Below are 11,998 nucleotides of genomic sequence, written 5' to 3' on the forward strand. Positions count from 1 at the left end.
CCACCTTGATCCTAAGCCCCATTACAACCCTTGAAAAGTCCTTATGATTCGTGTTATGCATGTGATCCCAGTGGTGGAGAATGAGAAGATATGCAAGCCTATGGTAGATTATTTCCATTGGAATGAATTTGAGCGAAACACATACCCTTCAAATATATGAGAGTCGAGTGTTTATTTCCGTAAGGGTCTCTGTATTTAGCATTCCATTTTTGAGTGAAAATGCTTACTAAGTAATTATAAGTTGTTCAAGAATAGTTGTTATGAGTTTTGAAGAGCTTGGTTGTTCTTTGTTGATGGCATTGCAACCTTGGTGTTTTCGGAAAAGTGAATTTGAGTTTTGCCCGAGGACGAGCAAAAGTTAAGTGTGGGGAAATTTGATGAGAATGCAAAATGTCATATTTTTCTTTCTTAATGTTTAGTCTTTTATACTTATTTTGTGCCTAAATATACTCATTATTCTTATATTTTGATTTAGGATGCAAATGGAAGCGTTAAGTACAAAACGAAGCTAATTGGATGATTTTGGACAGTTTCGATATTGCTTCGTAATTTAAGCATAACTTTTTCATCTGACCTCTGATTGAGATGATTCAAGATGCTGTGGAAAGCCAAGAAAACGCTCTACAACTTTCATGTTTTGAGTTTTGATAGATACTGACTTTATCAAGGTCAAAATTGATCTCGAAGTTGCTGCACGTCCTTAGCCTGCAATACGTGGATTTGACTCGGTCAATTTTCAGAAGTTTCCAGATTTGATGCACGAAAATCTTAGCTGGAAACACCACTTTTCCAGTTATATTAGGACTTTATTTTATTTTTCGTAATTAGTCAGATTTGAATATTTGTTAGGAGATTTTTTTGGAAGGGATAAAGGTGAAAGAAAGGGGGCTGAAAAGGGGGCTCTTTCTCTTTTCTCTTGGAGGACTCCTCTTTCTCTTTTCTCCTTGGAAGTTTGCATCCATGGCTCTGCGTGGCTAAAGCTTTTATTGGTCTAAGAAAACAGAAGCCTCGGAATCAATAAAACTGTGAGATCTGAATTTGTTTTCATTGTTCAATTCATGCTTTGATGTCGAATGTCCTTCTGTGCATATTTTCATGATTATTTTCGTTTAATGACTAGGAGGCCTACTAGTTTATTATTCGTTGCAATCTACTGCTAGGTTAGATATCAAATCCGTAATTGTTTGATTCCTCTAATCTGTGAAGCAACTAAGATCTAATAATTTGCTGCATTAGAAATTTTCAGATCTTAGGAAGAATACTCGGCTAAATCAAATGCAACCGCTTGTGTTTGTGTTGTTTAGTTTCATCGATCTCTCTAATTCTTAAGGCTGCTACTAGATTAAACCTTTAGCGCTTGTCTTGGGTTGTTTAGTAGTTAGGGTTAATTAGATCGCTTGTTTTTAATTAACTACAACTAAGAAGAGATAGAAAAATATTTCTATCGGTGGACATTCAAAGTGCAAATTGATATCTTTGCATCAATGATCAGTTGTAAAATTTCGATGGTGGATGTTGACTTAGACCAAGATTTGTTCTTTTGATTGATTTCAATACTTAAATCTGAATTCTTCTTTAGTTGTTTTATTATTTTCATTATACTCAAACCCCCCCTCCGTCCTTGTTCAAGTTGCATAAAACTAGGCTAGATACTCTCCGTGGGAACGATCCTTACTCGCACTACTACATATATATTTTTAGAAGTATAGGTTTTATTTTTGGTTGCCTACGACAGCACACCAGCGACACACCGGGGGGAGCCGACCCTCGGCAACCAACTCCTTCAAGACGGCGACGCCGTCGGATTCCTCCCTCGACAACCTCGATAGGCCAATCGGGGACTTCATCGGCGTCTCCCAGGTTGCCCTGATTCCCCAAGAGGGATCTGCGTCAACGAAAAAGAAGCGCTCCTTCCAGCCGTGAATGGAGGTGGGAGCCTCCTTGACGAGGCCGCACCCTCGCCGCGCCGCAAAGCACCACCACCCTTTATCCTGGGGGTGGCCACTCAGGCCGTAGCATTCCCAAAAGACATTCAGGGTGGCGGGAACCTCGTGCATGCGGCAGAGAACCTGAAAGGCTGTCAAGGCGCGCCATGAGTTCGGCACCAGCTGCGTCGGCGCCACTCTCAAACCCCGAAGCACCTGAACGACTAAGTCCGAGGGGGGAAAGCGGAACCCGGCCTAAAGAATGCCCTCATTGATGGCAACCTTCCCTGGAGGAGGATGGGACATCCTCTCCTCAGGCCCCGGGAGTGTAACATTGCAGGCCTCGGGAAGGTGGTATCGAGCCACGAACCTATCTAGGTCTTCGGCGGCCAACTCCGACTTAATGCGGTCTGCTCTCACTTCGCCCATCCCTAATGGCCAGTGAATCTACGGTCAGGACAGGGTCGAAAAGGGGGAAAAGACCGGAACGACTGGAGTACACTAATACAAAAGGAGAGTATGGAGAGCCCTAAATTAAAGAATGGAGCAACTCACCGGAAGAGAAGGAAGAACAGCTCCGAGAGCGTCAAAGGAGGAGCAAGCGAACAGTCCGACGGCGATGACGGCAGCGCAAAGGAGAAACTCGAAGATGTCTGTAAGGAGAAAGGCGGACGGAGGAGGACCCCCGGTTAAATAGGCGGAAAGGTGGGTGACGCCCCGGTAACGCCAGAGGACGCCTGGCTGCCGAAGGGTCGCTCGCGCCCCAAAGGCGAATCGACGCCATTAAGGAAGGATGTCCGCCGAAATCCTCAGACTGCCAGGTCAGCAACAACCGCCATACGCCATAAAGAAGACGGGGAGCTCGAAGCGCGCGCGCCTCTCCGAGGGATGGCGGCAATCTCGAAGCATCACTTCCTTCACCCGTTCCCCTCCTGGTTCCAGGCTCGGAAGTGGGGGGCTACTGTTACGGGGGAACTCAGCCACCATGCCCCACGTGACCGACACGCACGCCCAAGAAGACTACAGCGGCCCCTTGATCCAGTAACCCGACCCCGAGTCGGATATCTTCGGCTTCGCAGCCCGACCCCGAGTCGGCTGCCCCTTGATCCAGCAATCCGACCCCGAGTCGGATATCTCCGGCTTCGCAGCCCGATCCCGAGTCGGCTGCCCCTTGATCCAGCAATCCGACCCCGAGTCGGATATCTCCGGCTTCGCAGCCCGACCCCGAGTCGGCTGCCCCTTGATCCAGCAATCCGATCCCGAGTCGGCAACCTCTCGACAACGACAGGCTGTTCCCCTGAAGCACGCCACGACCCTCTGTCCCTGCAACGGTCGTATCCGGCGCTGCTCCACGATCTCCTGTAACAGCCGTACAAGGCGGAGCTCCACTACACCCTGTCACGGCCGTACCCAGTGCTGCCCCACGACGCCCTGTAACGGCCATGTCAGTGGCAACTCCATCGTGCCACACGATGACCAACCCCCCCGAAGGACCCCCCAGCCTGGTATATATGCTGCGGGGGGGAGAAGGGGGGAGGTAAGCAAGAACTTCCAGAGCATTCTCCTACTACCTGTAATTATCTCTCCTTCTCCTCCAATCTCCTCTGACTTGATCGTCGGAGGGCCCCCACTACCCCAGTGGTGGTGCGAGGCTTGCTTGCAGGTTTTCCGGTGGAAGGTGGAGCACAATCAACATCAACCAAGGCAGCTCAGACGGAATCCCGTTCACACCGCTGTGCCAATCGTTCTCGGTTTGGACCACCAGCAACAGTGAGACCTAAACTAAAACCTCCTCAATCAAGTCGAGAGTGAACCAACATGAGCAAGTCATATTAGATTAATTGATCTAATTGGTGTCTAGGAAAGCATGAAAGATGGTTACTTAATTAGGACCTTACTCTCTGAGTAAGGGGAGCCTCCCACCTGCTTACCTGGCCAGTTGTTCGATTACCTCTTATGAAGAGCTCAAGTTGCAAACACTAAGACCTGATTAACCAATATTAAGTCAAAAGGTCTTCCACTGTAGTAGAGCTGCTAAGGTCTTTCTGATGTTGATTTGTCTTGGCTGAATACAGTGGGCAAGTTGCATCGGGGGGCTGGACCTCTCTATAGACATGAGATGTTGTAGGGATAAAGATGGGGTTGGGCACCAATAACTATTAGGTGAGGACCCAATGACGACTTTATTTCTACGGTTATACGGTGGGTCTGACTTAACTAAGAAATGGGACCAATAACTGTTAGGTGAGGTTTTCATAGCTTAGAGACCAAGTTGCACTGCAACATGCTTGAGAAGCATTGTACAAGAGTTGTACACTCATCCATCTAGGTGTCACCAATAACTGTTAGGTGAGGTGCCATGTAGATTAGTGAGACAGCAGTACCTACTAGAAACCCTAGTCGCGTAGGATTTCCGTTTTCTTACCAGGGGAGTGTAAGGGATTCGAGAAAATAGTGGGAGGTACATTTGTTCTAAAAGACCTTAGAACAGATTAAGGATCAAGTACAAAAGTCTAACTAGAATCTTTACTCTCTGCAGATCATAATGTCAGCCTCAAACCCTTTGACCCGTATTCTTGAGACCAACCGATTGACTGGAATCAATTACAAGGACTGGCTAAGAAACCTCAAAATTGTTTTGAACCGTGAGAAAATAGGCTACATACTCGATTCAGATATCTCCACACTACCAACACGTGCTACTGATGTTCAGCGTGAGATGCATCAAAAGTGGATGGATGATGACATTAGAGTCAAGTGCTATATGATGGCATCCATGTCCAATGAACTCCAATGCCAGCATGAGAATATGAAGACTGCTAGGGACATACTAGCACACTTGCAAGAGTTGTATGGTGAGCAGAGTCGCACAGCTCGTTTTGAAGTGTCCAATAGGCTCTTCAAAGCAAAGATGCGCGAGGGGCAGTCTGTCCATGATCACGGTCTGACTATGATCAAGGACCTAAAGGAGCTTGAGAAGCTCGGTATGAACATGCACAAGGAATTGCAAGTAGATCTGATCCTTCAATCCCTTTCTGATTCATTTGGTCAGTTTATAGTAAACTACCACATGAATAAGATTGAATGCACTAAGACTGAACTGATAAATATGTTGGTAACTGCTGAGAGAGCCTTGAAAGGTTCAAGGGGCAATGTCCTTGCTGTTGAGTTGACTTCTGGTTCCAAGAGAAAGTCTACTTGGAAGAAAAAGAAGCCTGCTAAGAAGCAGAAGAAAGACAAGAAGCCAAAGAAGAAAGTTCAAAAGAAAAAGGCTAATGACAAAGAAAATGTTTCCACTGCAATGTCGACGGCCATTGGAAGAGAAACTGTCCTTCATACCTCGAGAGCCTGAAGAACAAGAAAGGTGACACACCTTCAGAAGGTATAGACTTGCTCATAATTGAAACTAATCTAACGGTTTTTTCTACTTCTAGTTGGGTTATAGATTCTGGTTCTAGTGCTCATTTGTGCACTACCATGCAGGATCTAAAGGAAAGTAGAAGGCTGGCGGAAGGTGCGGTAACCCTTCGGGTTGGCAACGGGGCAAAAGTTGCTGCTGTGGCTGTGGGCACCTACCATCTGCGACTACCGTCTAGTTTTAGTTTATTACTTAAAGACTGCTATTATGTATCTGCTGCTAGCAGAAATTTGATTTCTGTTTCATGTCTAGCACAGGAAGGTCATGTTTTTACATTTGACAAAGACTGCTGTTCTATTTATTTCAGAAATAAAATAGTCGCATGTGGTTTTATGATTGACAGTCTCTATCATTTGCATATGGATGTATCTGTAAATGTGTCTGAGCAAGAAGTGAGTGCCAAAGGATCCAAGAGATCCAGGGATGAGATAAACTAAAAATATTTGTGGCACCTCAGGCTTGGCCATATTGGAGAGGACAGAATGAACAAAATGGATAAAGATGGGCTTCTCGGCTCATTGACTTCCGAGTCATATCCAGTTTGCGAGTCCTGTCTTCAAGGAAAAATGGCTAGATTACCCTTTGTAGGACATGGGGAGAGGACCACTGAAATACTTATCCTGGTACACCCAGATGTGTGTGGCCCATTCAATGTGCTAGCCAGAGGACGTTATTCATACTTCATTACCTTTATCGATGATTATTCACGATATGGGTATGTGTATCTTATGAGACACAAGTCTGAATCTTTTGAAAAGTTCAAGGAGTTCAGAAATGAAGTAGAAAAACAAACTGAAAAACCTCTTAGGCTCTTCGATCAGATCGAGGAGGAGAATACCTTAGTGGGAAATTCCGGAACTATCTCAAGAAAAACGGCATAGTCTCACAGTGGACACCTCCGGGTACACCTCAACTCAACGGGGTGTCAGAAAGAAAAAATTGGACTCTATTGGATATGGTCCGGTCCATGATGAGCTTCACTGATCTACCGATGTTTCTTTGGGGAGATGCCTTACTTACCGCAGTATATCTACTGAATAGAGTTTCCTCTAAATCCGTTCCTACCACACCGTATGAGATATGGCATGGTAAGAAACCAAGTCTTGGTCATCTCAAGATTTGGGAATGTCCGGCCCACGTCAAAAGACTACAGGCGGACAAGCTAGAGGCTAGGACCATAAGTGCTCGTTTTATAGGATATCCTAAAGAGTCATTAGGATACAATTTTTACGTCTCAGAGGATCACAATGTGTTTGTGAGCCGTCATGCCATCTTCTTGGAAAACCAGTTTATCCTTGATAGAGGCAGTGGGAGGAAAATTAAGCTTGAAGAGAAAGTCTCTGAAAAGCAACGAGTCATGGATCCTATCGAACCCATTCATGTAGAGCCAGTACACGATGTCCCTCAACCACCTCGCAGATCTAGTAGGGTCTCCCATCCTCCTGATAGATACTTAGGTATACTAGAAGAGGATACCGAGGAAATGTTCGTAGTGGGAGATAGGGATCACATACAGGATCCCAAAATCTACAATGAGGCGATATCTGATATCGATTCCGAGAAATGGTTGGAAGCTATGAAATCAGAGTTAGACTCCATGCATTCCAACCAAGTCTGGACCCTAGTAGATCCACCTGAAGGTATTGTACCTATTGGATGCAAATGGATCTACAAAAGAAAGATAGGTTCGGATGGAAAGGTAGAGACCTATAAAGCAAGGCTAGTGGCGAAAGGGTATAGTCAACGCGAAGGCATTGACTATCAGGAGATCTTTTCACCTGTAGCCATGCTAAAATCCATCCGAACATTGCTTGCCATTGCAGCATTTCATGATTATGAAATCTGGCAGATGGATGTAAAAACTGCTTTCCTGAATGGATTTCTTGATGAAGATATCTATATGGAACAGCCTTTGGGTTTCACTTCCAGTGATGGAGATCACAAGGTCCGCAAGCTGCAAAGGTCCATCTATGGACTAAAGCAAGCATCTCGGAGTTGGAACACTCGTTTCGATGATGCAATCAAAATGTTTGATTTCATCAAAAATGAAGAGGAACCGTGTGTTTACAAAAAGGTTAGTGGGAGTGCTGTCGTATTTCTTGTACTGTACGTGGACGACATCCTCCTGATAGAGAATGATATTCCCATGCTAACCTCGGTCAAGGTCTGGTTGTCAAAAGAGTTCTCCATGAAAGACCTTGGGGAAGCATCCTATATTTTGGGAATAAAAGTCTATAGAGATAGATCTAAAAGGATGCTTGGCCTATCACAGAAAATGTACATAGACGAAGTGCTGAAAAGGTTCAACATGGAAAACTCTAAAAGGGGTCTCTTACCCCTAAGACATGGAATTCATCTCTCCAAGAAGATGTGCCCCAACACATCTGAAGAGATTCAACGCATGAGCAAGATCCCTTATGCATCGGCAATAGGGAGCCTCATATATGCCATGCTATGTACACGACCTGATATAGCCCTTACTGTGAGTGTCACAAGCAGATATCAGTCGAATCCAGGTGAAGAACACTGGACAGCTGTGAAGAATATTCTTAAGTACTTGAGAAGAACTAAAGATTTATTCTTGATCTTTGGAGGATCATCAGAGTTAAAGGTAGAAGGGTACACAGATTCAGACTTCATGACTGACGTCGATGATAGAAAGTTAACATCTGGATGTGTTCTTGTGCAATGGTGGTACGGTGAATTGGAAAAGTTCTAAACAACCGATCATTGCTGATTCTACTATGGAAGCTGAATACATTGCCGCATCTGAAGCTGCTAAGGAAGGCTTCTGGTTCAAGAAATTCATTGCAGAATTAGATGTAATGTCATCAGATGCCATAACACTCTACTGCGATAATAATGGCACCATAGCTCTTGCTAAGGAGCCAAGGTCTCATCAGAAGTCCAAGCATATAGAGCGGCGCTTCCACCTCATACACGACTATGTTGAGAAGAAGTATGTCGAGGTGCAGAGAGTAGACTCCACGGACAACGTGGCAGACCCATTCACTAAGCAGCTAAGTCAACAAAAGACTGAAGCCCATCTTGAGAAGATGGAACTAAGATATATGACTGATTGGCTTTAGTGCAAGTGGGAGATTGTTAGATGTATGCTCTAGAAGCCAATCTGGCTGACACATTGTTAATTCTAGGGACATAATTTTGTACTTAACAAAGAAAATTAATTAATTGGACTTAAAGCAAGAGTCCTACTTGGAGTAGGATTCCTAGAGTCCTAATTGGATTAGGACTGGGATTCCTACTTGGACTGAAAATCCTATTTGAAGTAGGACTAGGATTCCTACTTGGAGTAGGATTCCTACAATCCTAATTAAATTAGGAGTTTTGAATTAAATTTGGATTCCTACTTGGAGTAGGATTCCCAGAGTCCTAATCAGATTAGGACTTGGAATTCAAATCAGACTAGAATTAAACAAGTCCTAATTGGATTAGGATTTCTTAAGTCCTAATTAATTATTAATCTAATGAATCAACATGACTCCTAATTGGATTAGGATTGAAGAGTTCAATTGAGTCATGGTTCATTCAAGTTCTAATTTGATTAGAACTAGTATAGATTGAACCCAATTGATTCATGATTTAGTTAAAGCCTAATTGGATTAGGACTTAGCCATAAGAGGGACACCTAATACTCCTTAGAGGAGGATTAGGGCATCACAAGAAGGAGGGGATCACGCCCCTCCTCCTTATCCTCTTGGGTGCGGCATGAAGATGGGGAGGCGCCCCTCTTGGAAAACTATCAAAGGAGCTCCTACAAAGTAGGAGCTCCACATGCTATTTAAGAGGGGCATGGGGCAGCATTAGGGCGTGTGAAAGCCCTCTCCTCTCCAGCCATGGCCACCCTTTTCCCCCTTTGTTTCAGCCGCCAACAGCAAGAGAAAAGAAGAGGAGGCGTCTCCCTCCTCTTGGGCTTCTTCCTTGGCTTCAACGCATCAGAAGAGTGTTAGATGTATGCCCTAGAAGCCAATCTGGCGGACACATTATTAATTCTAGGACATAAATTTGTACTTGACTTTATTATTATTGAATAATAAATGGGCATCTTTTTCATTCATATTGTTTATGTGTCTATGAATCGTCCAAAGAATTAATAAGATGATGATACATATTCTCAAGAGTTGAGAATTTGAGCCATGTATCATTGGTGATTAATTTCTAAATGCTCCTGATCAATGGATCATCACGAGGATGGTGATCGATCCGATCAGTGCACAGATCACTTTTCTTCTAGATGGACGAGACTCGAGTCCACAGTGTAGGGACACTGAAGTGATAGTGCAGGTGCTTGTTAGAGAACAAGGGTACTGAGCGTGACCAAGACAAGAAGTCACTTGGATGTCTATCCACTCGTCAGTGACTTGCTTGATGTTGCAGTAGTATGACTGGTCCTTTGACCTGCGGTGCTTCGGCTACTCACAGTGAGGTTATTGTAGTTTGACTACACGTATACATGGTCTCTAGCTATATGGGTCCTTGTAGTGTAGATTGGCTGCAGTAAGCTCACTGTAGGAGTAGGGTATGCACTTACATGGAATCTATCGACCTTGATAGAAGAGGAGTGATCCTATGTGATTTGTTAGACTGAGTTCTAAGACCTTGGCCAGGGCAGAAATATAAAGTGGAGAAAGAGTTTTTCACTATCGAACTCAAGTCAAATAAATCTAGACATATGACAGACGACGGGGTTTGACGAGTTATCCATGACCTCCGGTCTGTAGGGATCCACGATAGAAGGACTGTATCATACGATAACTGCACCTAGAGGTTCATCATTCTATTCTGCTGGGTGGCCACTACATACTGCTAGGTGTCACTGGTGGATGGTGAGACTCACAGGGATCATCTTGATGGTCGATAAACCCTGATGAGTTGAGTTGAAATTGTTTCAACCCATTGAAAGAAGTTTTCAATGATATTGTGATAGAGATCACAATATATCTCACTACCAGTCAGAATGGAACCTATGGGGTCACACACATTAGAGGTAATGACCGATCCGATGGTTGAATGTGATTAGGAATCACAAATAATCAATTAGATTGATAAAAGAAAACCCGCTAAGAGTTAGTGGCTAGAAGAAGGAATAATTGCAATCGGATTGCAATTTAATTTAATTAATTGGACTTGATCATGAGTCCTACTTGGAGTGGAAATCATGGAGTCCTAATTGGATTAGGATTTCAAATTAAATTAGAATCCTATTTGGAATAAGATTTCTAAAGTCCAAATTGTCTTAGGGCTGAAAATTGAACAAGTCCTGATTAGATTAGGATTTTCTTAAGTCCTAATTAATTTTAAATTTAATCTAATTAATTTCATGACTTCTAATTGGATTAGGATTGAAGAGTTCAATAGAGTCATGGCTCAATTAAATTCTAATTAGATTAGAAATTGGAGGAAATTGAAATGGGTTCATAAAAATCCTATTTTGACTAGGATTGGACTCATGCAATGAACCCAAATTAAAACCCCCTTTAATTTATTTAAATAGCAGATTTAAATGAACTTGAGGGAGGGGCCCACGCCCCTCCCCTTGGGGTGTGCGTGGGAGAAAGAGGAGGGGCGCATGCCCCTCCTTGTTAGCCAAAAAGAAGAGATAAAGATGAGTTCCTAAAAAATAGGAACTCATCCTTATCTCTTAACTAATTAAAAGGGAAGGGGATTTCGGCCAGCATTTTGATGGGTTTTTCCTTGGCTTTCATGGCAGAAAACCTCCTCTCCCATTCCTCCTTCCATCCGCAAGCAACAAGGGAAGAAATCAAGGGTGATGTGATCTCCTTCCCTTTCTTCTTTTGGTTCTAGCGCAAGGAAAAGAAAAAGGCTGCAGAGAGCCTTTATTTCTTCTTCCTTGGCACTTCCTTCTTCTTCCTCCTCTCAAGCCAATCAAAGGTTGATTCAAAGGAGAGGACTTCAGCCATCCATAGCCATCTCTGTAAGGGAGCTAGCACCCCGGGGAGATACGTAGGCTTCGATCGAATCATTACCTCGTGTGGATACCCGTAGAGGCCGGACGCGTGTGCGGCTTCCATCGAACCTTCTACAAATCCACGTGAATCAGATTTGTGGAGACCATCTACCCGCACAAGGTGAAGATCTGATCTTCTTAATGATTTTAAAATAGTTTAAAATAATTTAATTCTAATCTATCTATAAACGAATGGTTTTAAAATATGTTCATGCGATGAACGGATCCCGCATAGTTTTTCCGCTGCAATCTGAAAATTATTTCGAATTTTCATGGCATATGTGGGATGCTAACAGTGGTATCAGATCCATGGTTATGTAGATTAATATTAGAATTAAATTTTTCAAGGCATTTTAGATCTGAAATTTAAGGGATTATGCTTGCTGAAAATTAAGTATGCAGAATTTTCAGCTTGCTGTTTTTTCTGCATACTAATTAATGGATGCTTAGATTAATGATTCTAATGCATTAATAATATGATTACAAATATTTAGAGTCAAATCTAGCATGATCAGCAAGTCGAGATGGAATAATTAATTAAATTACAGATCTAAAAATAATTTTTTTATACATGTGATGCGTATGGTGATGATCATGGATGGACCCTTTGAATGTGCTGAAATATTCTGCGATGTTCTGTGATGCATGTAATTTTAATTTTCAGAT

Source organism: Phoenix dactylifera, chromosome 3 (assembly GCF_051530095.1).
Source record: "Phoenix dactylifera cultivar Ajwa chromosome 3, Ajwa_hap1_PhDact_Kaust_v1.1, whole genome shotgun sequence".
Classification (NCBI taxonomy): Eukaryota; Viridiplantae; Streptophyta; class Magnoliopsida; order Arecales; family Arecaceae; genus Phoenix; species Phoenix dactylifera.